The sequence below is a fragment of the Mauremys reevesii genome, linkage group 12 (genome assembly GCF_016161935.1).
Source record: "Mauremys reevesii isolate NIE-2019 linkage group 12, ASM1616193v1, whole genome shotgun sequence".
NCBI classification, from domain to species: Eukaryota; Metazoa; Chordata; order Testudines; family Geoemydidae; genus Mauremys; species Mauremys reevesii.
In genome coordinates, this window is record NC_052634.1 from 22,666,176 (window position 1) to 22,691,847 (window position 25,672).

The 25,672-nt window shown below is 50.3% G+C and overlaps 6 non-coding genes across 6 annotated transcripts; 5 read left to right on the forward strand and 1 right to left on the reverse strand.

Moving 5' to 3' along the window:
* Window positions 1-1,270: 1,270 nt before the first annotated feature.
* Window positions 1,271-1,342, reverse strand: TRNAE-UUC. Its single transcript has one exon. It is a non-coding gene; the product is annotated as a tRNA-Glu (tRNA).
* Window positions 1,343-15,298: 13,956 nt separating this feature from the next.
* Window positions 15,299-15,371, forward strand: TRNAK-CUU. Its single transcript has one exon. It is a non-coding gene; the product is annotated as a tRNA-Lys (tRNA).
* Window positions 15,372-16,023: 652 nt separating this feature from the next.
* On the forward strand, window positions 16,024-16,095 carry TRNAE-UUC. Its single transcript has one exon. It is a non-coding gene; the product is annotated as a tRNA-Glu (tRNA).
* A 3,923-nt stretch (window positions 16,096-20,018) lies between these two features.
* TRNAL-CAA lies at window positions 20,019-20,127 on the forward strand. Its single transcript has 2 exons — window positions 20,019-20,056; window positions 20,082-20,127. It is a non-coding gene; the product is annotated as a tRNA-Leu (tRNA).
* Window positions 20,128-21,612: 1,485 nt separating this feature from the next.
* On the forward strand, window positions 21,613-21,685 carry TRNAK-CUU. The gene has a single exon. It is a non-coding gene; the product is annotated as a tRNA-Lys (tRNA).
* Window positions 21,686-22,336: 651 nt separating this feature from the next.
* Window positions 22,337-22,408, forward strand: TRNAE-UUC. Its single transcript has one exon. It is a non-coding gene; the product is annotated as a tRNA-Glu (tRNA).
* Window positions 22,409-25,672: the final 3,264 nt, after the last annotated feature.

Genomic DNA, 25,672 nt, shown 5'->3' on the forward strand with positions numbered 1-25,672 from the left:
AGATTGGCTGTATGTGCTCTAGGTTACACTCAGAGCCCTCCTGTTTCCAGAGCACCTAGTGGCCTAAAAGCAGCATGGGGGACACATTCCCTGCTCTGAGGCCAAACTTGCTGTCCTGGAGGTTGCTGGTTCTTAGGGTCACTTTGCAGCAGGGCCAGATTCGATGTGTGGGGCAGAGAGAGTGGGTGCCTTGGGCTCAGGGTGCAGAGATACACTCAGCCCTCTCCCCTGCATTGGGTGAGGGGTGCTGCCACCTCCTGCTGGAAGGTAATGTGTCTGGGGGGGGGGGCACTGTGAGTCGTTCAACACCTGACCCTGCTGGCAGAAGTGCTGTGGGGAGCTCCAGGTGTTTCTAGGATCTGCTATTGCCACCTGCCTGTGAAGTCCAGCTTTCCCCAACACATTCACTGCGGTGCAATTGGGTCACTGTTTCCATGGCTGAGCAGCAAAGAATCACTCCCAGTTTCCCTTCTATCTGCGGCAGGATTAGCCTGTGTCAGTGGTTAATGAGGTGGCTCTTGTTGTAAATTGTTATTCATTCCCCACCTTGACAATTCACACCATCCCTTTCCCATGCAAGATTCCCAGCACATCAGTGATCCTGGTAGTGGGGGTTGGGTACTGAGATTTTCAAGGTTCTTTTCCCCTCCACCTGGAGTGAACTCACCTTTTCCCCCAGCTGAGACAATCCATGAAATAACAACAGGGGCATAAAGAAAGAGGGGAGGGAACATCTCACGGCCAGGGCTGGATGTGCCCAGGGCCCCCGGCTTGTCCATTGTTTCCATGGAATTTGGCCCCCTGCTTTGCACAAGGGACAGAGAAAGATCTTGCTGTTCCTGTGTCTGTGCAAGGAACATTGTGCTTCCCTAGGAAAGAGAGGCGGGAAATGGCCCCATGGTGGGACAATAGCCTCAGGATTAAGACCTAAGGATTTAGGCTGAGAACTGATAGAACTGCACTTATCTGGGATTTAACAAATTATCTTCCATGGAGCAGGGCCAGATCCAGCGTTTTTGCCGCCCCAGTGGAAAAAAAAATAAAAAAGCTGCAGCTCTACCTCTGCCGCTTTTGGCCTCAAGTCCTTCCCTCTGAGAGGGATGAATTGCTGCTGAAGCCTCCCCTTTTCATTGACCGCCCCGCTGTGCTGGTGCCCGGAGCCGGCCCTGCCATAGAGACACTGCGAAGATGGGGGAATCAGGAAAAAAAAGTGGATTTATTTACATTGCAAGTGAAGAATAACTGAAGCAGTTTTGGTTTAAAGTCATTTTTCCCTGACTGGGAATTGAACCCAGGCCATGGCAGTGAAAATGCCAAATCCTAACCACTAGACCACCAGGGAGGTTATAATGTTATTTTTCTTCTCGCTTATGTTTCACTTTCTTAGGCTACTTTCTAGCCAATTTCTGAAGCTGCTCCATTGTCCATTCCCTAAGGGGCTAAGAGCAGAGAACCCCTGTGCTCAGGGTCACAACCTCAGCCCAGCCCAAGCCACTGAAAAAAACTCAAATCATGCTTCAGCTTCCTCCAGCAGGATCACAGAGCAACACAAAGAAAACCCAGCAGGAACAATCCTCCTCTGCCTTCATTTACCCCATCGCAACCCTCTCAGCAGCCCACTCTTGCGGGAAGGACTCTGAGCTGATAGGAGCCCTGACATAGAGCCCAAGGGAGGGGTGTTGCTCCCCCTCGCTGTGAGCTGATCACATTCTGACTCCCTGTAACGGGGCTCTGAGCTTTGCCATCTTGTGAGTTCTGTGTCCTCAACAAGCAACCACAGTGCTGACCCCTCCAGATCCTTCTGCTGGGAGCATGGGGATTACACAACAGCTGCCAGCCCTTTTCCCGTCTCCTTGTCCTCCTCGGCTTCCCCAGACCTTCCCCACAAATGGTTCTATCAGGTGCTGGAGGGATCTAAGGACCTGCAGGTTTCCCGAACCCACCTCTTAAGGAAAACAGTGATTCCCTTCCCTGACACTCCTGGGCCTGGGCTTCTTTTGAGTTTTTCCCGAGGGGGCCTGATTCCCTGTTAAAATGTGTGTGTGGCACCAGCTTGTCTGCCCTGTCTCTGGGAGCTGAGAAACTTTTTCAGACTCTCCCCCACTAGAGGAGTCCAACAGCACCTCCCCTTGGTGGGAGAATCCTAAATTCCACCCTTTCACCCTGGTTACTCTGACCAGCTGATGGCGACATCATGCTAAATCAACCCCAGCTCTCTGGTCTAAAAAGCAGCATTTAACCAGCCTTGTGACAGCTCCGGTTTGCTCACTGGAGACATAACGAACCAGGAAAGAAGGCAAATGTCAGACAGGGAACCTCAGCTCACAAATAAACACACTCAGGCTCCTTCTACACTGCGACTATTTGAATCTCCACCATATCATTGCAATAGCAGGGGTCAGGATTTCTCTGGGGCACTGAAATGTTTCAGGGGATTGGTGTGTGAGCTCAGCCTTGCATTCCATCCCTGATGTTTCATGGACTAACAACAGCAGCAGAAAGAAAGAGCTGAGCCAATATCTCACTGTCAGAGGTGAAGGTGGCCATGTCCCCTCTGTCTGACCATCGCCATTGCAGGAGAGAAGGTTTCAATACAATTGAATGCCCTGGCTCAGACAAGAGACACAGGGAGGTTTTGCTGTTCATGGATCTGTGCAAAGGAAATTGTGTCTCTGTGTGAAATTTAAGCGGGAAATGAAACGTCCACATGGTGGCCCAATGCCCTAAGGAATGTGGGTGATGGACTCTGGCTGAGAAATGATTTAACAGGAATTTGTATCAATGTATTGCCCTGATTAAAATCTATGGCTGTAAGGTGCCACTGTTGTTAGTACTTGAACCTGCGTGGAGACACCCGAGTAGGTGTCAAGTCCATTACCTTAACGAGGGGTAGTTGAATATTTTGTCAAGATCCAAATTTCTTGGTCAAGGTCTAGTCAATGTCTAGATGCCAGAGAAAATAATACACTGATGATAATAAGAAGAATATAGAAAGATTTTGCAGTCACTATAGGCATAATTATGATGATTGTTTTGTGTTTCACTCTTTATATCTGACACCATCACTGCCTTTCCCTTTAGTCTTGTAGTTTACCAAGGGTAAAACTAAACATCTCTTCAGATATAAGGGAGTGTTTGTGTTCATTCCTGTGAGCTACACAGGGGCTTGATGTAGCTGCTTTCAATCCTCCAGCTCCGCCGGGATAAGTAGCATTTCAGGCTGCCACTGAACAGAAGAAGGGAGATCATTTTTTGATAGATTATGCCTCCTCTTAAAGGTGTTTGTCTGGCTGGCAGTCCTGGTTCCCAGGTCTCTCCTGAGGGAAGAAAGTTTCTGTGCAAAATACTAAAACTTTTAAGACGAGAGGAGGGACAGGCCATGGCCACATGATGGGGCCAGTATGTACCACAATATGGTTCTTTATGTGGGATGGCTCTGAACACTGACTGATCTCCACTCCCTTGTGTTTGAAGAGATGTTTAGTTGTGCACTTAGGAGGCTGAAGCAATTTTATGGATGGTGACACTACGATTGAAGGGTTATTTCATGTTGTAGAAATTGTTAAAAACTCTTAGCTTAAACTGGAACTGCCTGTTATTAAAGGCTGGTTTCCCCATGTCAGTTCCATAAGCTCTGCTAGAAACACCCTGGATTCTCTCCTGCCTCGGTGGGAACTGGAGGGAATCGTCCCCTGCTGCCCTTGGCTCCAGGCTGGTTTTTCTGGGGAGGGGACGTGGAATTGATTTGTTTGCTGTTGAGAAGGGAGCCAGGCCAGTTCTCAGGGAACGAGAACTCCCAGCATCTTCCCAGCCCAGCCCAGGCTGCTGCCCTGTCCCAGCCTCTGTTCCCCTGGGGGCCCTGCGTGTTTGACTCTAGAGCAGGCCGGGAGCAGCAGCTGAGGCACAGGACAGCCTGGGCCGGGCAGATGCTAGGAGCAGAGCACCAGAGGCCTCTACTGGCTCCCTCCTCAGCAGCAAACAATCAGTCCCCACCCGCACCCCGGGACAGCAGCCTGGCGCCAAGGGCAGTGCCCAGTGGGGGTTTCTCTTTTTCCTCTTCCTGGGGTGAGCAGGGACCTGGGGGTGTTTCTAGCAGGGCAGTTGGAACTGAATTGGGGAACCAGCTTTTAATAACAGGCAGCTCAAGTTCAGACTAATTTTGTTACAATTTCCTTTACAAGGTAAAATAATTCAAAAGTAAACAGGCAGCGGGGAGATGGCAGGCAGCTGGCAAAGGGGAGCCCAGGGGCAGCTGGGGTCTGGAGCCGGCCCTGTTTGTAACTCTTTTCTCTCGGGCATAGAAAGAAACGGCTTTTTGGCTTTTCATGATACAGGAGTCAGGTTCATTCACTGTGCAGAATCAATGTGCCCAGAAGCCTGTTGTGTTTCATTTCTTAGGCTCCGCTGTCATCGTGTGGCCATTTCCTTCCCCTCCTTTCTGTCCAAAGCGCAGAGCCCAGTTCCTCCAGGGAGAGAAGGACATCTTTCTTCTTTCCTTCCTCAACAGCCCCCTTCCTTGGGGAGCCCTTTGCTGGGATCTGGGTGGGGAACAGCCGTTTCTGAGGATTAATTTCACACCATATTTGGTGTTGATATATAGATTTTACAGCCAGACTAGATCACTACGTACTTCTGCTCTGACCTGATTCAGAACAGAGTCCAGAGAATTTTACCCAGTGACTCCTACATCCACCCCAAGATCTTCTGGCTGAACGAGGAGGGTTCATTCAGAAAGTCATCGTGTTTGGATGTAAAGGTGGGAAATGATGGGGAAATTGGCCCCTCTTTCAAGTTTAAATATTGTAACTTCTACATCTAGACCAGGGTGGCCAACCTGAGCCTGAGAAGGAGCCAGAATTTCCCAATGTATCTGCCAAACGTGCACCTTTGTATGCAACTACTGAGTCAATTGTGAACCTTCCCATCATTATCATTATCCCTGTGAAATGATGATGGTGATGGACACTTGGCTCTATATCCCAGTGTGCCCTGGACGTCTACAGGCTGCGTTAGCCAATCCAACCATTCGGCACTTGCAGATGGGCACTTCTGTATTGTGCCTGAGTCTTGTACAGCTATGAAAGGCTGGTAGATGCCGATATTTTCCCCTCTTTTTAACCAGCACTAATACCAGGCCAGGCCAGGGCTGGGAAGAGAGAGCAAGCAGCAGGTTTCCCCTATTGTGTCCATCTTGCTTTTTCTTGACTAGCTTCACCTCTGCATCAACTTGCACTTTTTCTGGGTGAGCCTGGCTAGCTCAGTTGGCAGCGCATCAGACTTTTAATCTGAGGGTCCAGGGTTCAAGTCCCTGGTCAGGTGATAAACTTCTTACTATAATTGTAAAAATCTGACTTTTGGGAGTCTTATTTGGTGTTACTCTTTCTCTTCAGGATTTTGCCTTTCTTAAGAAGGGTCTTTGTGTGGGGAGGATTGAAGGGGCAACTTCTTGACATCCCCTTTATCCTCACAGGCTGGAGGAATAAAGGCCTCTGGGCAAAGAGCATGTTCCTCCCCTGCACACACACACACACACAGAATATCCCTAAGGAATTAGAATCACCTGCTGCCTTCCCCTGTCCTGCTGGATCCTCAAATGAAGATGCTCTTCAGCCTAAACCCATGTCCCCTCTTTTCCCAGTGCCCCTCAGACCCAACCCTCAGTCCCTCCTATGCTCACTGCTCCTCACTCCCAACCAGAGCCTGCTCCTCTTCACCCTTCTCCTCTGTCCCAACCCACAGCCCCCTCCTATTCCCAGTGCCCCTCAATCCCAACCCACAGCCCCCTCCTATTCCCAGTGCCCCTCAATCCCAACCCACAGGCCCCTTCTCCTCATGCTGCCCCTCAATCCCAACCCACAGCTCCCACCTTCCCTCCAGCAGCAGGTGCTTCAGACCCCCTCAGGAAGATTTTCTTGCAAGGTTTCGTGTAGGAGTCTGCATGCGGATTTTACGGTATTTTGGAAATAGGTTGGGTTGCTTGCCGAAATGATCACTTTTGGCTGGTGTTGGATTCCCAGTCTCCTTATTATTGGGGCAGGAGAAACAAAGGGTTGTTATCCTTGATGTGTGAATCAAGGACTCAACCCTGGATGTAAACTAAATGAGCTGCCCACAGATTCTGGCAGCCACAATGAGCATTTGGTGCGAGAGCCCAGACCTACCCTGTCCCACAGGAAAGGGACCACCTGCAAGGGGCTTGGACCACTGACCTATCAGCTCTTAACTCCCAAACAATCAGTAACTCTATTATCAGTGCCTGTGAGTGTAATTTAAACCATAAGAAAAACCACACTGGGCTGGACCAAAGGTCCATCTAGCTCTGAATCTTGTCTTCTGACAGTAGCCAACACCAGGTGCTCTAAAAGGATCTCAACAAGGCACCACTGGGAGTTGAACCCAGGATCTCCTGTTTACAAAACAGGTACTTTAACCAGCTAAACCATGGGGCCTGCTTGTGATTAAGGTACAGTGTCTGCTCACACCTGCCTCTCTGCATCCCCACCTGAGCCTGACAAGCTTTGCTTGTGTTTGGATTCTACAAAGCAGAGGAGCAGGTGACATTTTCCTTGCAAGCTGTGTGTGAGTGAATCTTTGGCCAGGTCTGCACTACAAAGTTATTTCAGCAGAATTATATTGCTCAGGTGTGTGAAAAACACACTATGCTCCCTCGGTCGGCAGCTTGTGGCTGGTGCACACACTGCAATGCCACGTCTGGCGAGAAAACTGCCCTGTTTTGCTGACAAAATAAAACCACTTCGATGAGCGGTCTAGAGCTTTTGCAGCAAACTTAAAGTGAGAGTGTCAGTGTAGATGCTGCTGTTCATTATATCACCATAACTGGCCTCTTCCAGTATCCCACAATGCCCTCTGTGAACTTGCTTGCCCTGCATTCCTGCTACAGAGCCATGGGGTCCTCCCCTTTCATTGCTCCGGGAAGTTCTCACAGCTGAGCCTGCTGCTCTGCTCCAGCAGCCAGGAGCAAATCACTGCCGTGGATGCTGCTCTCTCCCGCACTGCGAACACAGAGCAGGGTGGCGGGAACTTCCTTACATGGGGGGGCACCGGCATCCAAACTGTGACACCCCCCAGGACACCCCTTCCCTCGAGGAGGCTCTTACCTTCTAAACAGGGACGGCTGTTTTCTAGTAAAATCAAGAAAAGGGAAGGAGAAAACTCGAAAGAGGTTCCTCCTGGCACTCACGTCCGTGAACCCGAATACTCTGTCAGTCCTCAAAGAGAGACCTGGAGAAGGAGACTTGCTGAAGCAAAGCCACAGGGGTCTCTGAGGTTTCCCTGCCCCTCTCCCCTGTCCTGCCTGGTTGATGTCAGCATCTCTCTGTGAGGTCACCACCTCCCCACCACCTTTGACCAATAGTCTGAGGTCCTGCAAAAGGCCTTTGTGATGGACAGCTTTGCTAGGTTTTTATGCATTTGGACAGCAAAATGTTGAGTGTTTACATTAATATCAAGCACTCCTGTATAGAGGAGCCCCTGAACATAATGGAGAATGGAAATGAAAATGTTTAACTTTTTTAAAAAAAAGAAAGAAGGTTATAAGAGAACACGGGGGTTTGAACTGAGGACTACGTGAAAACTGCAGTTAAGCACTCTAACACTGAGCAATATCCCCAATGACAACAGGAGTATGGAATCGTGATGTCCAGGACTTTGAAGGACAAACCGTGATTCATCGAGCTCCTTTGCCATTCCCAGACCACAGGTGGTTTTCAAAATGGGGTTTGATTAAACTTCTTAAATGTGGTAAACACCACAGCTTGCACACCCACCGATATAGCTTCTCCCACTGACATAGCTGCCACCTCTTGGGAAGTGGATTAACTGCACCCACAGGAAAACTCTCTCCCCTCAGCACAGAGTAGTGGTTCTCAAACTGTGTCAGGACCCCAAAGTGGGTCATAACCCTGTTTTAATGGGGTCACCAGGGCTGGCATTAGACTTGTTGGTGCCTGGGGCTGAAACCAAAAGTCTGAGCCCCACCACCCAGGGCTGAATCCCTCCAGCTCTGGTTTTGCCCTCCCCCAACTGGGGCAGGGCTCAGGCTTTGTCTCCTCTGCCTGTGCTCAGTGTAGAGGGGCTTGGTGCGCCTTTCTAGGGTCATGTAGTAAGTTTTTTGGGTTTTTTTTGGCAAAAAGGGGTTGTAGTGAAAGGAAGTTTGAGGAACCCTGGCATAAAGCCTCTGAATATGTCTAGACTTGGCTCCCTGTGGCAGATCAGACACTGAAAGTACAGCTATGGAGACACCACACCCCAGCCTGGCCTAGCAGGCAAGAATCAAACCTCCACAGACAAGTGGCTGTTGTTTTCTAACCCATCTCCTTAAGCCCTCAGCCACAACCACTTAACAAAGGGGCTTTTCTACACTATGGTTCTGGTCTCACTGAAAGGTCATTTCCAATTGTTTGCTCAGACCAGCATTAGGGAAAATGGTGCCCTGGGCAAAGCTTGTACTTTGGCACTTCCCCATTGCCCCTGGATGATCCCCACTCCCCCTTTACTGCTAGCTCCTGCACTCCCAACCCTTGCACCTCCTTCACCCCTAACTCCTGTCCCCTCCTGTGCCCCCTTTGCCCTTAATTCCCTGGGCCACCACCCATTGCTCCTCTCCTGCAGCCCCTTCACATGGCTCCAGTGCTGGGGGCCCCGCACTTGTTCTCCCTTTCCCTGGGCTTTGGCATCACTAGCCCCTGCTTAGCGAGTAGGGTTCAGTGGTCCCCAAAATGTGGGGCATGACTCCTAGGGGGACACAGAGGAACATTCATGGAGTCAATGAAATCAATTGAGCTTCTTCAGTCTCTCGCTGGAGACATTTCCCTTGTTTTTAAAGGCAAAAATCCTGATCTTTCCAATGGGAGCTGCTGCTTCAATGTTCAGTTTGGGGAGGGATCTGGCTGCACTCAGAGATCTGCCCGCGGGTTACAATCTGCGATCCGAAGGGTCGAACACAAACAGCGTTTAGATGGGACCGTTAGTGCCGCCCCCGTGTGGCCAAAGATTAGAACTGACCAGCAGAGTTTACAGCTGGAGCCTGGGACGCTCCTGAACAAACTGGGCACGAAGCCTCTCGCGTGGGATCCTCGCTGTGCAGCAGGAGGCGGAGGGAAGCTGATTGTCAGGGCTCAGGGCAGCTCCCTGCCAGGCTGAGCCGGTGTCTGTGCTAAGCTCGGCATCAATCAGGTGATTCTGGGCAGTTCGGGGTCCCTGGGCTCCCACAGGAGGGTGAAGCAGGTCACCCCTGGAGCATGTTAAAGCTGCAGGGTGACAGTGGGGTTGCTGCCCCTGTGAACAGCTGCTGTAGCACCGCCTGGGCAGGACAGGGAGAGCCAGTTATACCCCCCCCAGCCTGTATCGGGGGATGGGAGCACTCACACTCTGGGGACCCACCCACCAGAGATCTACTGGGGGGAGAGTGGCACCCACACACCCAGGATCTTGTAGGGGGGGACAAGGGCATCCACACTCCGGGATCCTCTGCAGAGGGACAGACACCCCCACACCCAGGATTCTGTATGGGGGGCAGAGGTACCCGGACACCTGGGCTGGGGGATGGGGGGCACCGAAACATCCAGGATCTTACCTGGGAGGACAGCGGCGCCTGCAGCTCGAGATGAGATGGGGCGGGGAAGCAGGAGCATTTCCCAGTTCCAGGCTGTCCCCATCTGGCCAAGGCACAGAGCTCACAAGCAGAGTTTAAAGCTCCAGCTGCCAGGTTGTGAAACAAGCTGGGCTCTGTGGCTGGTGCCTGTGATTCCCAGCGCCTGGGGAGGCTGAGGCTGGCGAATCGCTTGAGCTCAGGAGTTCTGGGCTGCAGCGGGCTGTGCCGATCGGGTGTCCACACTAAGCTCAGCATCAACATGGTGATCCCAGGGAAGCTTAGGGTCCCCAGGTTGCCTAAGGAGGGGTGAACTGGCCCAGGTCAGAAATGGAGCAGGTCAAAACTCCCATGCTGATCAGTAGTGGGATCACACCTGTGAATAGCCCCTGCAGCGTAGCCTGGGCAAGACAGTGAGACACAGTCTCTTTTTATACAGACACCCCCCGCAGAGCCTGGAGGGGGGATGGGAGCACCCACATGATGGGGATTCTGACTTGGGGGGAGGGACACACCCAAGCAACACAGATCTTGAAAAGGGGAACAGAGACACCCACAGATCCCGGATGGGGGCAGGCAGGGGAAACCACACACGGGAGCTAGTTCGTGGGGTGGGGGACAGAGACACCCACAAGAGCTCCTGGATGGGAGCACCCACATGATGGGGATCTTGAACTGGGAGGAGGGAAGCACCATGTACCAGAGGTTCTGAAGGGGGAACAGGGACACCCACACACCAGGTGTCTTGCAGCAAGAGCTGCGGTCTTCATTTACACACGGCAGTGATGGGGAATTAACCACGTCCCTTGCGGAGCTTGTTCCACTAGATGATTAGCCTCATTGCCAGGGCGGCTTCAGGAAGTGCGGGGCCCAATTTGAACAGTTTCGATGGGGCCCCGGCAGGGATGACTAAAACAAAAAAACACTTAAAAAAAACCCCTTTCATTTCTTCCATGTATTATTTACTTTCCGTGACTATATAAATAATAACAAAATTATCTATTACATACATTGCATCATATATTAATTAGCTGATTTGCACTTTCATATCAGGAAAATAATTTGTTTTGATAGTTGTACAACTGATTTTCTTCACTAATGTTTATTTTATTAAAATTTATAAAACATTTCCTTATTAATATAAAATTGCCCCCTTCTTCCCCCCCCAGCGCCGCCCGGCCCCGTGGAAACAAACCCTCCTTCTCCAGCTCCGCCCCATCGAAACAAGGTTCGGTGGGGGCAGGAAGAAACTGCACATGGGGTGACCAGATCACAGCAGTAAAATAGGACCTGCCCCCTCCCTGCTGGGCCCCACCATCACACCCCTCTTCACCCCCTAGCCCCCCGCTGGCTTGCTGCGTCCCTCCTAGTCAGTCCCCACCCACCACTCGCCTCCTTTCACCTTCTCCCTCGCCTGCCAGAAACCCCCATGCCCGCCCATAGGCGACAGGTTTGTATAATTTTTGGTGGGGCCCAAAATGGTGGTGCCCCCCCGCTCCCGCCCTGTAAGCTGATATAAAATGAAGCTACAACGCGTCAGTGCCACAAGATTACAAGGGTCAATTAAAAGTGGAAAGTCAGAAGCGGCACTTGCCTACTTCAATATACGGTATTATATTTTGTTGCACCTGTTGTGACAAAGTGGGAATGTTCTTAATGTTTTCTCTGAATACTGTGTGGGTGCCTCAGTTTCCCCTGCAAGATGCCAACTGAAGGTGTTGGGGACAAAGAGATCAGGTGGCCTCCTTGTCCGGAAGAGACACAGAGGCCAGAGGAGGGAGTGTCAGTTTGGAGCTGGCTGGGGAAATGGGGAGAGACCCAGAACTTGGTTCTGGGCTCCCCACCCCACAAGATGGGCCTGACTGAGGGGTCCTGTTTTCTGTACCAACAAGCTCTGTTTAAACTGTGTTCCCGTCATCTAATAAACCTTCTGTTTTACTGTCTGGCTGAGAGTCACGTCTGACTGTGGAGTTGGGGGTGCAGGGACCTCTGGTTGCCCCAGGACCTGCCTGGGCAGACTCGCTGCGTAAGGCGCACAGTGTGGAAGGGCTGAATGCTTCGAGGTCAGACCCAGGAAGGTGTAAGCTTCCTGCACTGGAGACAGTCTGCTCCGATAGAGAAAGCTCCCCCAGAGTCCTGACTGGCTTTGTATGGAGTTGTTCCAAAGCATCCCAGCATCCCCTTCCACACCGTGCGCTTCCGGAAGTCTGCACAGGCACTGACACTCCCTCCTCTGGCCTTTGTCTCTTTTCCAGGCATTAGGAGGCCACCCGATCTCTCTGTTCTCCAACACCTTCAGTTGGCACCTTGCAGGAGAGCGGCCCAGGCCATCAGTATCCAGGAGACAGGGTTTCAGCCATTCTCTGTGCAGACGGCATCACACTAGCACTCTAGGGCTCTACAACAATCACACCCCCTTATCCCACCATCTAGATCCTTGAGAAATGCACAGGGGAAACTGAGGCACCCACACTGTATTCAGAGAAAACATTAAGAACAGCCCCACTTTGTAACACCTGTATACAACCAGTTATACACTTTAAAGGGGTGTAAAATAGTCAAGTATTGTGCTAAACAAAATGATACTCCAAACTGACCACCAAATTTAAGTTGCATGTTTTTCCCCCCGGGTGGGGGCTGGGGGGTGGGGGGGGGGTTGTGGGTTACACTGGGCTGGTGGGTGCTCGGGGGGGGGGGTGCTGGGCCGGGGGGGGGGCAGGGCTGGGGATAAGGAACTTGGGATGCAGACAGGCTGCCCCAGGGCTAGGGCCAGAGAGGACCCCCCTCCCTGTTACCGGCAGCCGCAAGCTCCAGAGGAGGGACCCATCGTCCCCACCTCCCGCAGCACACTCACTCTGCGCCACAGTCACTGCACATGCTCCTAGGGACTCTCTCAGGTCCAGAAAGCCCACTCGCCTTCCCTGTGGTGGGTACCGGGTGTCACGGAGTCCCTGGGCGATGCTCTGGAACTGCTCCCCACCAAGCCAGGCAGGACTTTGGGGAGCCTCCTCTCCCTCGGAGCAGACTTTTTCTGGGCAAGAAGCTCACACGGCTTCACCTTCCTGGGTCTCTCCTTGGAGCATTCAGCATCCTCTGCCCCTCTGTGCGCTTCCCACAGTGAGCCCGCCCAGGTGGGGTCCTGGGGAAGCCAGAGGGTCCTGCCCCCCCACTTTGCAGTCAGACGTGACTCTCAGCCAGCCAGTAACACAGAGATTTATTCGATGACAGGAACAGGGTGTAAAACAGAGCTTGTAGGTACAGTGAACCGGACCCCTAGGCCGGGTCCATTCTGGGGGCAGTGAGCCAGACCCCCCTTGTCTGCACTTCACGCCTGGTCCCCAGCCAGCTCCAGACTCCCAAACCCCCTCCAGCCCCCACTCCTCTCTGCTCACCTGATCTCTTTGTCTCCAACACCTTCAGCTGGCACCTTTGCAGGGGAGGGGCTCAGGCCATCAGTTGCCTGGAGACAGGGTTTCGGCCATTCTCTGTGCAGACACCATCACACTGGCCCTCTAGGGCTTTACAACAATCACACCCCCTTATCCCACCATCTAGAGCCTTAAGAAATGCATTGGGGAAACTGAGGCACACAGACAGTATTCAGAGAAAACATTAAGCACATTCCCACTTCGTAACACCTGTATACGACCAGTTACATACTTTGAAGGGGTGTAAAATAGTCAAGTATCGTGCTAAACAAAATGATACTCCAAACTGACCACCAAATTTAAGTTGCATGTTTTTCCCCTCAGGTGAGGGTTCTGGGGTGGGGCTGGGGATGAGAGGTTCACAGTGCAGGAGTGTGCTCGGTGCTGGGAGTGCAGGCTTTGGGGTGGGGCAGGGCTGAGGATGAGGAACTTGGGGTGCAGACAGGCTGCCCCAGGGCTAGGGCCAGAGAGGACTCCCCATCACCACCACTGGCAGCAGCAAGCTCCAGGGGAGGGACCCCTCCTCTGCCCCTCTGCCCCCACAGCACACTCACTCTGCCCCACAGTCACTGCACATGCTCGTAGGGCCCCTCTCAGGTCCAGAAAGCTCACTCACCTCCCCTACGATGGGTACTGGATGGGGGGGGGTTGCCATCACAGGTGGCCTTCCATGTTGCTGCCCCTCACCATAACTTCACTGTGGATGGGGGATGGGGCTGCCCCTTCCCCAGCTTGGGGCTGGGGCTGGGGCTGGGGCGGGGGCGGAATCATAGGGTCAAACACTCACAGAAGCCCCAGCAGCTGCTAAGGTGAGTGATGTCCGTCTCCAGGCCGGAAGTCCCCTTCGTGTCTCCTCCAGGTAGCGGGAGAGGAGGGCTGCCAAAAACGGCAGGGTCCCCTCCCTCCTGAGGTGCTACAGCAGCTAGCACTGCTCTTATGCTGTAGCCCTTAGGCGGCGGCAGCAGCAGCAGCAAGGGAGAGAGACGCGCGCTGCGCACTCTTTACGTTCAGGCAGGGAAGCTCCGGGGTGGAGGGGAAGATGCCATTTCTGGGGATTGTTCCCAAGCTGCAATACTTTGTGTTCAAACATCTACCAGCTTCCTTGGTGAAAAATAACACCAGGTTTCTTTGCAATATACAAGAAAGAAGGAGTTCTTCTTCGAGTGATTGCTCATATGCATTCCAGTTAGGTGTGCGCACGCCGTGTGCACGTTCGTCGGAAGATTTTTACCCAAGCAACACTCGGTGGGTCGGATGGGTGCCCCCTGGAGTGGCGCCGCTATACCGCCAGATATATACCACTGCTGACCCACCCGCTCCTCAGTTCCTTCTTACTGCCCGTGTCGGTCGTTGGAACAGTGGAGCGCGGCTTAGCTGACCTCCACTTCCCTAGCTACTCGTAGTTTCTCTCGTTAATTCTTGTATATATAGTTCAGATTTATATAGTTGTAGTTAACTTTATTCGTTTGTAGTATAGTTAGTGTATATAGTTCATACTATATATATGAATGGGTCACAACCTTAGCCCAACCGAAGGCACTGAAACAAACTCAAATGATGCTTCAGCTTCCTCCCTCAGCATCACAAGACCAACACAAAGAAAACTCCCGAGGAACGGGGCTCTGAGCATTGCCAGGTTGTGAGTTCCGTGCCCTCAGGAAGCAGCCAAAATGCTCGAACCCCACCCGCTTCTCTTGGACCGCTGGCAACATGGTGTTTGCACAGGAGCCGCAAGCCCGTCTTTCCTGTCTTTGTCTATCCCGGCCCCTTCCCCCCAAATGCTTTCATCGGACGCTGGAGGGACCTAAGGACCTGCAGGTTCCCGCACCCACCTCCTAAAGCAAACAGTCCTTCCCTTCTCTGACATTCCTGGAGCCGCACATCCTTGGAAGAGTTTTACCCCAGGGGGTTCTGATTCCCTGCGAAAAGATGTGTCTGGCGGCCGGCGGGGAACTGTCTTCTCTGCCCCCTCTTTGGGCGCTGAGAAGCTTTTTCTGAGAAACAGCACCTCCTCCTGGTGGGAGAATCCTAAATTCCACCCTCCCACCCAGGTTTCTCTGAGCAGCTGCTAGATGATTTTCCCACTTCTCTGGTCTAGACACCAGCATCTAACTAGCCTTGGAACGGGCCCTGTTTGCTAGCTGGAGAGCGAAGGAACCAGGAAAGAAGGCAAATGTCAGGAAACGAATCTCAGCACGCAAAGAAACTTCCTTCGCTCTTCTTTTGCACCGTTTGTGCCTTTGCTACCCCTTGAGGCCTAGCCCGACTAGCTCAGTCGGTAGCGCATGAGACTCTTAATCTCAGGGTCGTGGGTTCAAGCCCCACGTTGGGCGCTTCATCTTGCACTCTTCGACATCACTCTCTCCCTTAGAGTCTCAGAGCATAACGGAATCCACTCTTTGTCCTCTCAACCAGCTGAGGCGGTCTCGGACCTTTAGTACATCATGAAGACAAGACACATTGACAATTCCATGGTCCTAAGAGAGTTGAGTCTCTTCTAGCCCAGGCAAGAGAGGGAAAAAATAACCTTTCAGAAGCTGATTGCCCCCCTCCCCCTGAGCAGCCATCTAGAGCTTCTCTACTTATTTCTATATCTTCGCCAGCGCTCAGTAGTTGAGATAACTGCTTCTTTCTCAAATCCTCCACCAGCCCTCTTCATTGGGATGGAGATTGCTTAAGGCTGACGATTCCACCACATCTTATTCATCCCTCATACATTTCTGTAAGCCCATGGAGAGTAAAACAAGATAGCAACAAAACTGTTTTTTTTAAAAAAAAAGACATGGCCTCAATGTATAACAATACTGGAAATTGTCTTAATATGTTTTCTGTTTCTTTTTCATATCAGTGCTAAAAATAGGAAGGGAACCGTAAGGAAACGAAGAGCTCAGAGCTTGTGTTAACCTCCTTTGAAGACGAACGAATGGCCTCAGTTGGACAGAAAGTAGGCCTAGAAAGTTATGCCCAACCCCCCCAACTGTCATCTCCCTGGTGGTCTAGTGGTTAGGATTTGGCGCTTTCACCGCCACGGCCCGGGTTCTATTCCCGGTCAGGGAGTTATCCTCTTCAACAAAAGTCTACCTTGCCTTCCTCGCTTGGAGTTCAACCAGAAGAATGCAACTTCCTGGCCTCCTTCAGAATGCTTGGAAACTCTTTAGAGGCCATGGGGAAAGCAAAGCTTCCAACTACTACAATATGGCTATCTGCCCCTTAAAGCCCAGCCTCTGCACCCTTTTACACAAATACACTTACTTGTGCAAACAATTTAGTTTTTCCTTCTTACCGAGCCTAACCTAAATTAGAACAACATTGCACTTTGACCCAAGATCTTTTTCTTTTCTTTTCACTTTTCTTGGTGAAACCAAACCAAAACCAAACAATCATTTTGGGTCCACCAAAATATTTCACTAAATATAATATTCATCCAAAAACCTTTCACCCAGCGCTATATACAAGTCTTTGGAAGTAACACCCCGGAGAAAGATCATTAAGCTTTTCCATTCCTAAGATCTAGCCGCTGAAGGCTTCTGAGCATGGGCTATGGGCCTTTCACCTCTAGGCCAGTGGTTACCCTCTTGCTCAGGTGGCTACTGATGAAAGGCAACGTGGTTTAGTGGCAGATCCATTTCAGCCTCCCCCTTCCAATGTCTACAGGAGGGTGTTTGTTTCAGTGCATCTAAGAATCAAATCAATTCTCTTGAAACCTCAACCTGGAATCAAGGTGATTGTAGGTCAAGGAAGGAAGGTTTTGTTCATCCTGTTCTAGTAAATGCTCAAAGTTGCGATGCTTCTTGGAGCTTCCAGACACATTGGCCAGAATTTTCAGAAGGTCTCACACCCACCGCTAGGGCCAGATTTGCAGAAGAACTAGGCTCCCAGTTAGGCACTAAAATCTTTAGCCAGATTGTCAAAAAGGCTCAACCTATTTTTCCAAAAGATGAGTTATTTTGGAAAAAGCTTGTAAAGATTGTGGGTGCTGGTTACTTGTCTATGTGGCCCACACTGCTGGAGTTGGAGGTTCACCATTGTTTTCTCAGAATGCGGTGTCCGTAGTCTGCCTCAGTTCTGGTGTCCATCTTTATTCTCCTAATAAATCAGCAGGAGACTAAAACAACATCGGACTCACAGGGCTCCCGGAAACCTGCCAATTTGGCTCACGGTGAAGGTGTATACAAATCATCTGTGCTGTAGAAGGGCTCTGGGAGTTGAAAGAGTTGTGAATTTAACCCTCTAGGTTTCGGGCCTAATCTGAAACTGTTTCAAAACCAATTCCTTAAATAGCCCATAGTTTGAAGCATCAGCAATAGGCATCTTACTGAATATATCCAGAGCTTTCCCAGCCAATTTGGCAACCAAAGTTGTCATCTTCCCTTTCCCGAATAAGCACTTTGTCTGTCCTCCGGGCAACACGCTTAAAAATCACTACCAGTGTCTCAAAGCAATCAGCTGTGCACATATCCTGCTCGACTACGCCACTGTGATGGGTTCGGTCACAGAGATCCCCTTGGGACTGAAATTACTTCGAGCCCGTTTTCCCTGCCAGCTTGGGACTCCAGAACCCTGCCTTGTTGAGCCAGACACCCTAGCCTGCTGCAACACAGACCCAGGCTCTGGGCCACACCCCAAAGCTGCAGACTTTAACTCAAAACAGCTCAGCACCTGTCTCCAGCACCCAGCTCCCAGTGGGATCCAAAACCCCAAATAAATCCCTTGTACTCTCTATAAAGCTTATACAGGGTAAATTCCTAAATTCTTCACCCTCTAGATCACTGATAGAGAGAGATGCACAGCTGTTTGCTCCCCCAGGGATTAATCACTTCCTCTGGGTTTATTAATAAACAAAAGTCATTTTTATTAAGGTTAAAAAGTAGGAGTGAAGTGATTTCAAGTAATAACAGACAGAACAAAGGAAGTCACCAAGCAAACTAAAACAAAACACGCAAGCCTAAGCCTAATACATTAAGAAACTGATTCCAGGGAATAGCTCACCCTCAGAGGTGTTCCAATCAGCTTCTTTCACAGACTAGACTCCTGCCTAGTCTGGGCCCATTAATTTACCATGGTTCGGTCTTTGTTACTTCCAGCAGACATCTTAGGTTTTCTCATGACTGGCAGGGGTTTTCTCATGACTGGCAGCCCCTTTGTCCTGCTTCACCCCCTTTTATAGCTTTGGCATAAGGCGGGAATCTTTTGTCTCTCTGGGTCCTCACCCTTCCTTCTAAACGGAAAAATACCAGATTTAAGATGGATTCCACTATCGTGGTCTCTGTAAGACCCCCTAGTTTCCATTCTTGCTGGGTTGGCCCACACGTACACAGGAAGGTTTGCAGGTCAATAAACCATTTACAACCAATTGTCAATGGGAGCCGTCAAGGTTTTAAACCACCATTAGTGGCCCACGCTTTGCACAATTACAATAGGACCTCAGAGTTAGACTTCATATTTCCAGCTTCAGAGACAAGAATGAGACATGCATACAAATAGGAGGCATATATTCAGTAGGTTAGAACCTTTGTTATGATACCTTACAAGAGACCTTTTGAATCAAGCATATTCCACTTACATCATACTCACACTTATAAGCATCTTTTCATAAAACGTATGGAGTGCAACGTCACCGGGTGCCCTACCTACCCTGCTTTCGCTGCTTACTGATGGCACAGAATTGACAACAAAAGAGCCAGGCTAGGAGGCTTCTAAAACCGAGAGAGCTGTTCTATCGCGTCCACATCCTCTCAGGAGGTGTCAAACCCCCTCTCTCCGTTTCCATCCCCCAAATCCTATCAGCTCAATGAGTTTTGTCCCTGGAAGAGCCTCGAGGGAGGCAGAAGAAGCGGAGAGGATTGCGTTGGGGGTAAATAAAACAGAGACGAGTTGTTCCTCTTGGGATTTTGGTGTGTTTCCCTGGTGATCCTGACGGAGGAACGGGAAGCATAATTCCATTTTTTTCAATGCCTCGGATTGGGTTCAGCTGGTGAACTCTCTGCTCTTGTTCTCACAGGGGAATGGAGACTGGACCGGTTTCCCAATTTGGACAGAAAGTGGCTTGCCAAAGCCGAGGAGAGCCTGCTTCCTGCCTGCACCGAGTTGACAAACTGGGGAAGCCAAAGCTGAGAGACCCCGTAGACGAAGTCAGAGTGCTATCCGCTCACATGGAGGGGGAGCACAAGCCCTGCCTGGGTTTCTCTGCCCAAATTATAATCAGTTGAGTGATTTTCCTGGACGAGCCTCTAGGTAGGCAGAAAAAGAAGTGAAGAGCGTTGCGATGGGGTAAATGAAAGCCGAGGACTCTTCCTCTTGAGATGTCTTTGTCTTGCTCTTGTGATTCTGATGGATGAACCTAAAGCGTCATTTGAGCGTGTTTCAGTGCTTTTCCTCGGGCTCAGGTTGTGATGCTGAGCACAGGGGTTCCTTCACTCTCTCTGCTTGGACCCTCTGTAATGGGGAACGGACCAGCTTTCGAAAGAGCCTAGTGGAGCTGAACAAAAACAGCAGTAAACATCCAGGTTCACCCTAGATTAATCTTTTGTCCCCAATTTTCTTGGGGAAACAAAACAAAAACAAGGTTTTCTTAAGAACTCAACACCCATTCAGGCTCCAAACTCTTTTGCAAGATTTCCAGAAGGGCTCAACACCCTGAGTGCTGAGCTAGTTTGGGAAAAAAACCCAAACAAGGCCGGTACCGATTGTGAGTGCTGGCTGCTTGACTCTGTGGCCCACCATGGGAGTTTGAGGTTCTCATTAAGCTAAGTGTCTCTATTCTGCCTCTGTCCTAGTGTCCATCTAATAAGTGAGGGGGGAGATTAGAACACCTCAGAAGGCACAGGGTTGTAGGAAACCTGAAACTTTAGATGAGGGTGATGGTGTCTAAAAACCAGATGTGATGTAGGTGTTGAACGAGAGATGCTGTCTTGGCCTCCTTGAGCGGCTCATACAATATTGAAGAAAAGGAGGGTTGAGAGAGCTGCTTTTGTCCCAGCGTCAGGATGGCCGAGTGGTCTAAGGCACCAGACTCAAGGCTCTGTCTTTCCCACAACTGGGGCTTCTGGTCTCCTGCAGGAGGCGTGGGTTCAAATCCCACTCCTGACACAACCTCTTGATTCCACCTCAAGAGGTGGCCTGGTTTCAATTGCCCTTGTAACATATTGGAAGAGCCCTTGTTTAGGAGCTTTCTTAGAGTAGCGGCAAGAGAAGTTAGAGGGAATCGTAAATACCTTCGGAATCCATGCGCTCAAGGCACCTAGTTGGGTAAATTCCAGTTTATTCCCCACCAGAAAGTTGGCATTGCTTGATCTTGGGCAGGTATGGATGTCAAACATATACAGGTGGAGGAAGAAGGGAGCAGTACAGTAGACACTGATAAAGGGAAGGTAAGACTCTTAGTCTCAGGGTTTGGGCTTGAGCTCTAAACTGGGTGCTCTACGTACTCTGGTTTGGCTGCTTCATGAGGGCACAGAATTGACAACATAGGGAGCAGAGACAGGAGGCAGCTACAACCAAGAGCCCTGTTAGATTGTGTCAACATCCTATCAGGAGGTCTCAAAGCCTCTCTCTCAGTTTGTATCTCAGAAATTCTATCCGCTCCAGGATCTTTCTCCATCAAAGAGCCGCTAGGTAGGCAGAAGAAGAGGTGGAGAGGGTTGCGATGGAGGTAACAAAAGCAGAGAAGAATTGTTCCTCTTGGGATTTTTTGTGTTTCTCTTGTGATCCTGACGGAGGAACCGGAAGCATCATTAGATTTTTTTCTGGCTACTTTCTGTCCAACAGATTAAGTTGGTCCATTGTCCATTCCCCTCAGGGGTTAAGAGCTGGAACCCCTGTGCTCAGGGTCACAACCTTAGCCCAACCGAAGGCACTGAAACAAACTCAAATGATGCTTCAGCTTCCTCCCTCAGCATCACAAGACCAACACAAAGAAAACTCCCGAGGAACGGGGCTCTGAGCATTGCCAGGTTGTGAGTTCCGTGCCCTCAGGAAGCAGCCAAAATGCTCGAACCCCACCCGCTTCTCTTGGACCGCTGGCAACATGGTGTTTGCACAGGAGCCGCAAGCCCGTCTTTCCTGTCTTTGTCTATCCTGGCCCCTTCCCCCCAAATGCTTTCATCGGACGCTGGAGGGACCTAAGGACCTGCAGGTTCCCGCACCCACCTCCTAAAGCAAACAGTCCTTCCCTTCTCTGACATTCCTGGAGCCGCACATCCTTGGAAGAGTTTTACCCCAGGGGGTTCTGATTCCCTGCGAAAAGATGTGTCTGGCGGCCGGCGGCGAACTGTCTTCTCTGCCCCCTCTTTGGGCGCTGAGAAGCTTTTTCTGAGAAACAGCACCTCCTCCTGGTGGGAGAATCCTAAATTCCACCCTCCCACCCAGGTTTCTCTGAGCAGCTGCTAGATGATTTTCCCACTTCTCTGGTCTAGACACCAGCATCTAACTAGCCTTGGAACGGGCCCTGTTTGCTAGCTGGAGCGAAGGAACCAGGAAAGAAGGCAAATGTCAGGAAACGAATCTCAGCACGCAAAGAAACTTCCTTCGCTCTTCTTTTGCACCGTTTGTGCCTTTGCTACCCCTTGAGGCCTAGCCCGACTAGCTCAGTCGGTAGCGCATGAGACTCTTAATCTCAGGGTCGTGGGTTCAAGCCCCACGTTGGGCGCTTCATCTTGCACTCTTCGACATCACTCTCTCCCTTAGAGTCTCAGAGCATAACGGAATCCACTCTTTGTCCTCTCAACCAGCTGAGGCGGTCTCGGACCTTTAGTACATCATGAAGACAAGACACATTGACAATTCCATGGTCCTAAGAGAGTTGAGTCTCTTCTAGCCCAGGCAAGAGAGGGAAAAAATAACCTTTCAGAAGCTGATTGCCCCCCTCCCCCTGAGCAGCCATCTAGAGCTTCTCTACTTATTTCTATATCTTCGCCAGCGCTCAGTAGTTGAGATAACTGCTTCTTTCTCAAATCCTCCACCAGCCCTCTTCATTGGGATGGAGATTGCTTAAGGCTGACGATTCCACCACATCTTATTCATCCCTCATACATTTCTGTAAGCCCATGGAGAGTAAAACAAGATAGCAACAAAACTGTTTTTTTTTAAAAAAAAGACATGGCCTCAATGTATAACAATACTGGAAATTGTCTTAATATGTTTTCTGTTTCTTTTTCATATCAGTGCTAAAAATAGGAAGGGAACCGTAAGGAAACGAAGAGCTCAGAGCTTGTGTTAACCTCCTTTGAAGACGAACGAATGGCCTCAGTTGGACAGAAAGTAGGCCTAGAAAGTTATGCCCAACCCCCCAACTGTCATCTCCCTGGTGGTCTAGTGGTTAGGATTTGGCGCTTTCACCGCCACGGCCCGGGTTCGATTCCCGGTCAGGGAGTTATCCTCTTCAACAAAAGTCTACCTTGCCTTCCTCGCTTGGAGTTCAACCAGAAGAATGCAACTTCCTGGCCTCCTTCAGAATGCTTGGAAACTCTTTAGAGGCCATGGGGAAAGCAAAGCTTCCAACTACTACAATATGGCTATCTGCCCCTTAAAGCCCAGCCTCTGCACCCTTTTACACAAATACACTTACTTGTGCAAACAATTTAGTTTTTCCTTCTTACCGAGCCTAACCTAAATTAGAACAACATTGCACTTTGACCCAAGATCTTTTTCTTTTCTTTTCACTTTTCTTGGTGAAACCAAACCAAAACCAAACAATCATTTTGGGTCCACCAAAATATTTCACTAAATATAATATTCATCCAAAAACCTTTCACCCAGCGCTATATACAAGTCTTTGGAAGTAACACCCCGGAGAAAGATCATTAAGCTTTTCCATTCCTAAGATCTAGCCGCTGAAGGCTTCTGAGCATGGGCTATGGGCCTTTCACCTCTAGGCCAGTGGTTACCCTCTTGCTCAGGTGGCTACTGATGAAAGGCAACGTGGTTTAGTGGCAGATCCATTTCAGCCTCCCCCTTCCAATGTCTACAGGAGGGTGTTTGTTTCGCAGTGCATCTAAGAATCAAATCAATTCTCTTGAAACCTCAACCTGGAATCAAGGTGATTGTAGGTCAAGGAAGGAAGGTTTTGTTCATCCTGTTCTAGTAAATGCTCAAAGTTGCGATGCTTCTTGGAGCTTCCAGACACATTGGCCAGAATTTTCAGAAGGTCTCACACCCACCGCTAGGGCCAGATTTGCAGAAGAACTAGGCTCCCAGTTAGGCACTAAAATCTTTAGCCAGATTGTCAAAAAGGCTCAACCTATTTTTCCAAAAGATGAGTTATTTTGGAAAAAAGCTTGTAAAGATTGTGGGTGCTGGTTACTTGTCTATGTGGCCCACACTGCTGGAGTTGGAGGTTCACCATTGTTTTCTCAGAATGCGGTGTCCGTAGTCTGCCTCAGTTCTGGTGTCCATCTTTTATTCTCCTAATAAATCAGCAGGGAGACTAAAACAACATCGGACTCACAGGGCTCCCGGAAACCTGCCAATTTGGCTCACGGTGAAGGTGTATACAAATCATCTGTGCTGTAGAAGGGCTCTGGGAGTTGAAAGAGTTGTGAATTTAACCCTCTAGCGAGATGGCCCTCTTCTGCTTCCCAAAGGCTTTGGCTGCAGTAACAGCCCTGGGAAAAGCCCTGGCCCTCCTCACCTGCCCGTGCCCAGCACAACGCCTTTTCGGGCCTACACAGCTCCTCACACAACACCCGCCTGGGACCTTACCCTCACCTACCAGCTCAGCAGCACCTTTTTTCCTCTCAAAACCTCCTCTTGCCACCCTCCCCCTTCCACACTTCACACTCACCTCATCGCAAACTCACCCATGGCCCCTTTGGCTTCTCAAGCGCCTCTGGAGGGACGCAGCTTCCCAGGCACGCAGATCCTTCCCTTCAACGCGCACTGGATGGACATTCGAAACACAGCCCTTTCCAGGAGGTAATGCGTTGCTTTTGGACCCTGACGCCCAGCAAGAAGTCCTGGTACTCTTTTTCTGACCAATGGACCCCACTGACTTGCCTTTACCAAGCAGAAACTAAGGACCGGCTGATGGCTCTCTGCAAACGGACGCCATCAGACTGAGCCACGAGGCGTGCTGCAGGATAGCCCCTCCCCACCAAAAAGCAATGCCGTGACCCGGATTCGAACCTAGGCTGCTGCGGCCAGAGCGCAGAATACTAACCACTATACGATCATGGCCAGGCATTGGGGGTGCAGGCAGCAACCCAGTGGAAAATGCTCAGCTCTGTGCTCTCGGGGCAGCCACCTACCTCACCAGCATCACAGGTATTTCTCAAGTCTCCCCATTACAGTCACAGGCAAAATGCTGAGCAAAGGAAAAAAGACAGGAAGCCAATCCCATGCCTGTCCCTTTTTCTGTCTTCCTCCACCCCTGGACCAAGTCCCTCCCCGTTTGTCTGGGCCATTGTCCTCATGCCCCTGGCCAGCCTATTTCCCTTTGCATTTTTCCGTGGAGAGGAATGTTTATGAGTTTGTACCCAATTTTTTAAGGCTTTGCTTTGGCAAGGCTGTTGCCTGCTGTGAGAAAAACAGAAGGGGGCTACCTGAACTGGTGTCACTGGCTGAAGCTTATCTATAGTATATGAAAAAAGCTCAGAGCTCTGAAAATGGTTTATTTACTTTAAGATTCTCATGTTAGTGAGATGGTTTCCTAGCTAGCAGGGGACTGTTTTGTGATGTGCATTCTACTGGCTCTTTGGTTTTGTATGTTTTTGGGAGGAACGGTGGAGGAGAGTATCACGGTGGAAGAGCAGCAAAGAAATGTGTTGTTGTTTGTGTTAACGTTTGGTTTTTCCTAAAAGTGTATGGTTTGGAGTCATTTGTAACTCTTCGGTTAGTTATTGGTAACGGCTTCTTATTGGGCCCCTGAGTTGAAAGGCTGCTCTTGCAGATTTGAGTTTGTCATTGTTGGAAGGTCAGTTCAAGAGCTGCTTTCTTAGTCTAGTCCGTGAGGGTTCTTCCGCCCCCCTCCTTAATATACCTTCCAGAAGGTGATTGCATGGTTTCCCTCGTCTTCCCACAGAAGAGAAATTGTCCATCCCTTTCCTGTGGGGAAAACACCAGTGTTTTAACTTAGGAAACGGTCAACGTTTTGCCCAGATGAGTGCTAGTTCATAGGCGCAGAAGAAGAGGAAGGCTGTGGCCCTTTGAGTCAGATTCCTAGCGTTTCAGGCCAGAAGGAACCAGCCGATCACCTCAGAGGGACTAAGGGGCACCAATGCCCCAAATGGCAAGGAATTGCTTTGATGCAATTGACTGTCTGTTTGAGCTAGTTCTGTGGGAAGGAGCAGAAAAGAGCCTCCGGGCTGTGGAATAGCGCCTGCATAGGCTTTCTTTACCCTGTTTTGCTGTAAGAGTTAACAGTGAGAGATTGGTAGTCCAGGTCAGTGGGTGACTTTATGGAAATTAGGAGTATAGAGGGGAAACCAGGGAGAGGAAGGCATCTGCAAGACTTGTCTGTCTTTGAACAGAATTGTGTGTTAAGGGTTCTTGCTTCGAAGTCTTCCACTGGAGTCATTTTGGGGAAGTGATTCTCAGGTAGAGTTCCCGAGTTGTGGTGGTTGTTGCGGTTCTGGGAGCTCGTCCTGGTGAGGTCGAAATGGGTGGGCGCAGGGGTGTGCGTGCATAGCAGAATGTGAGT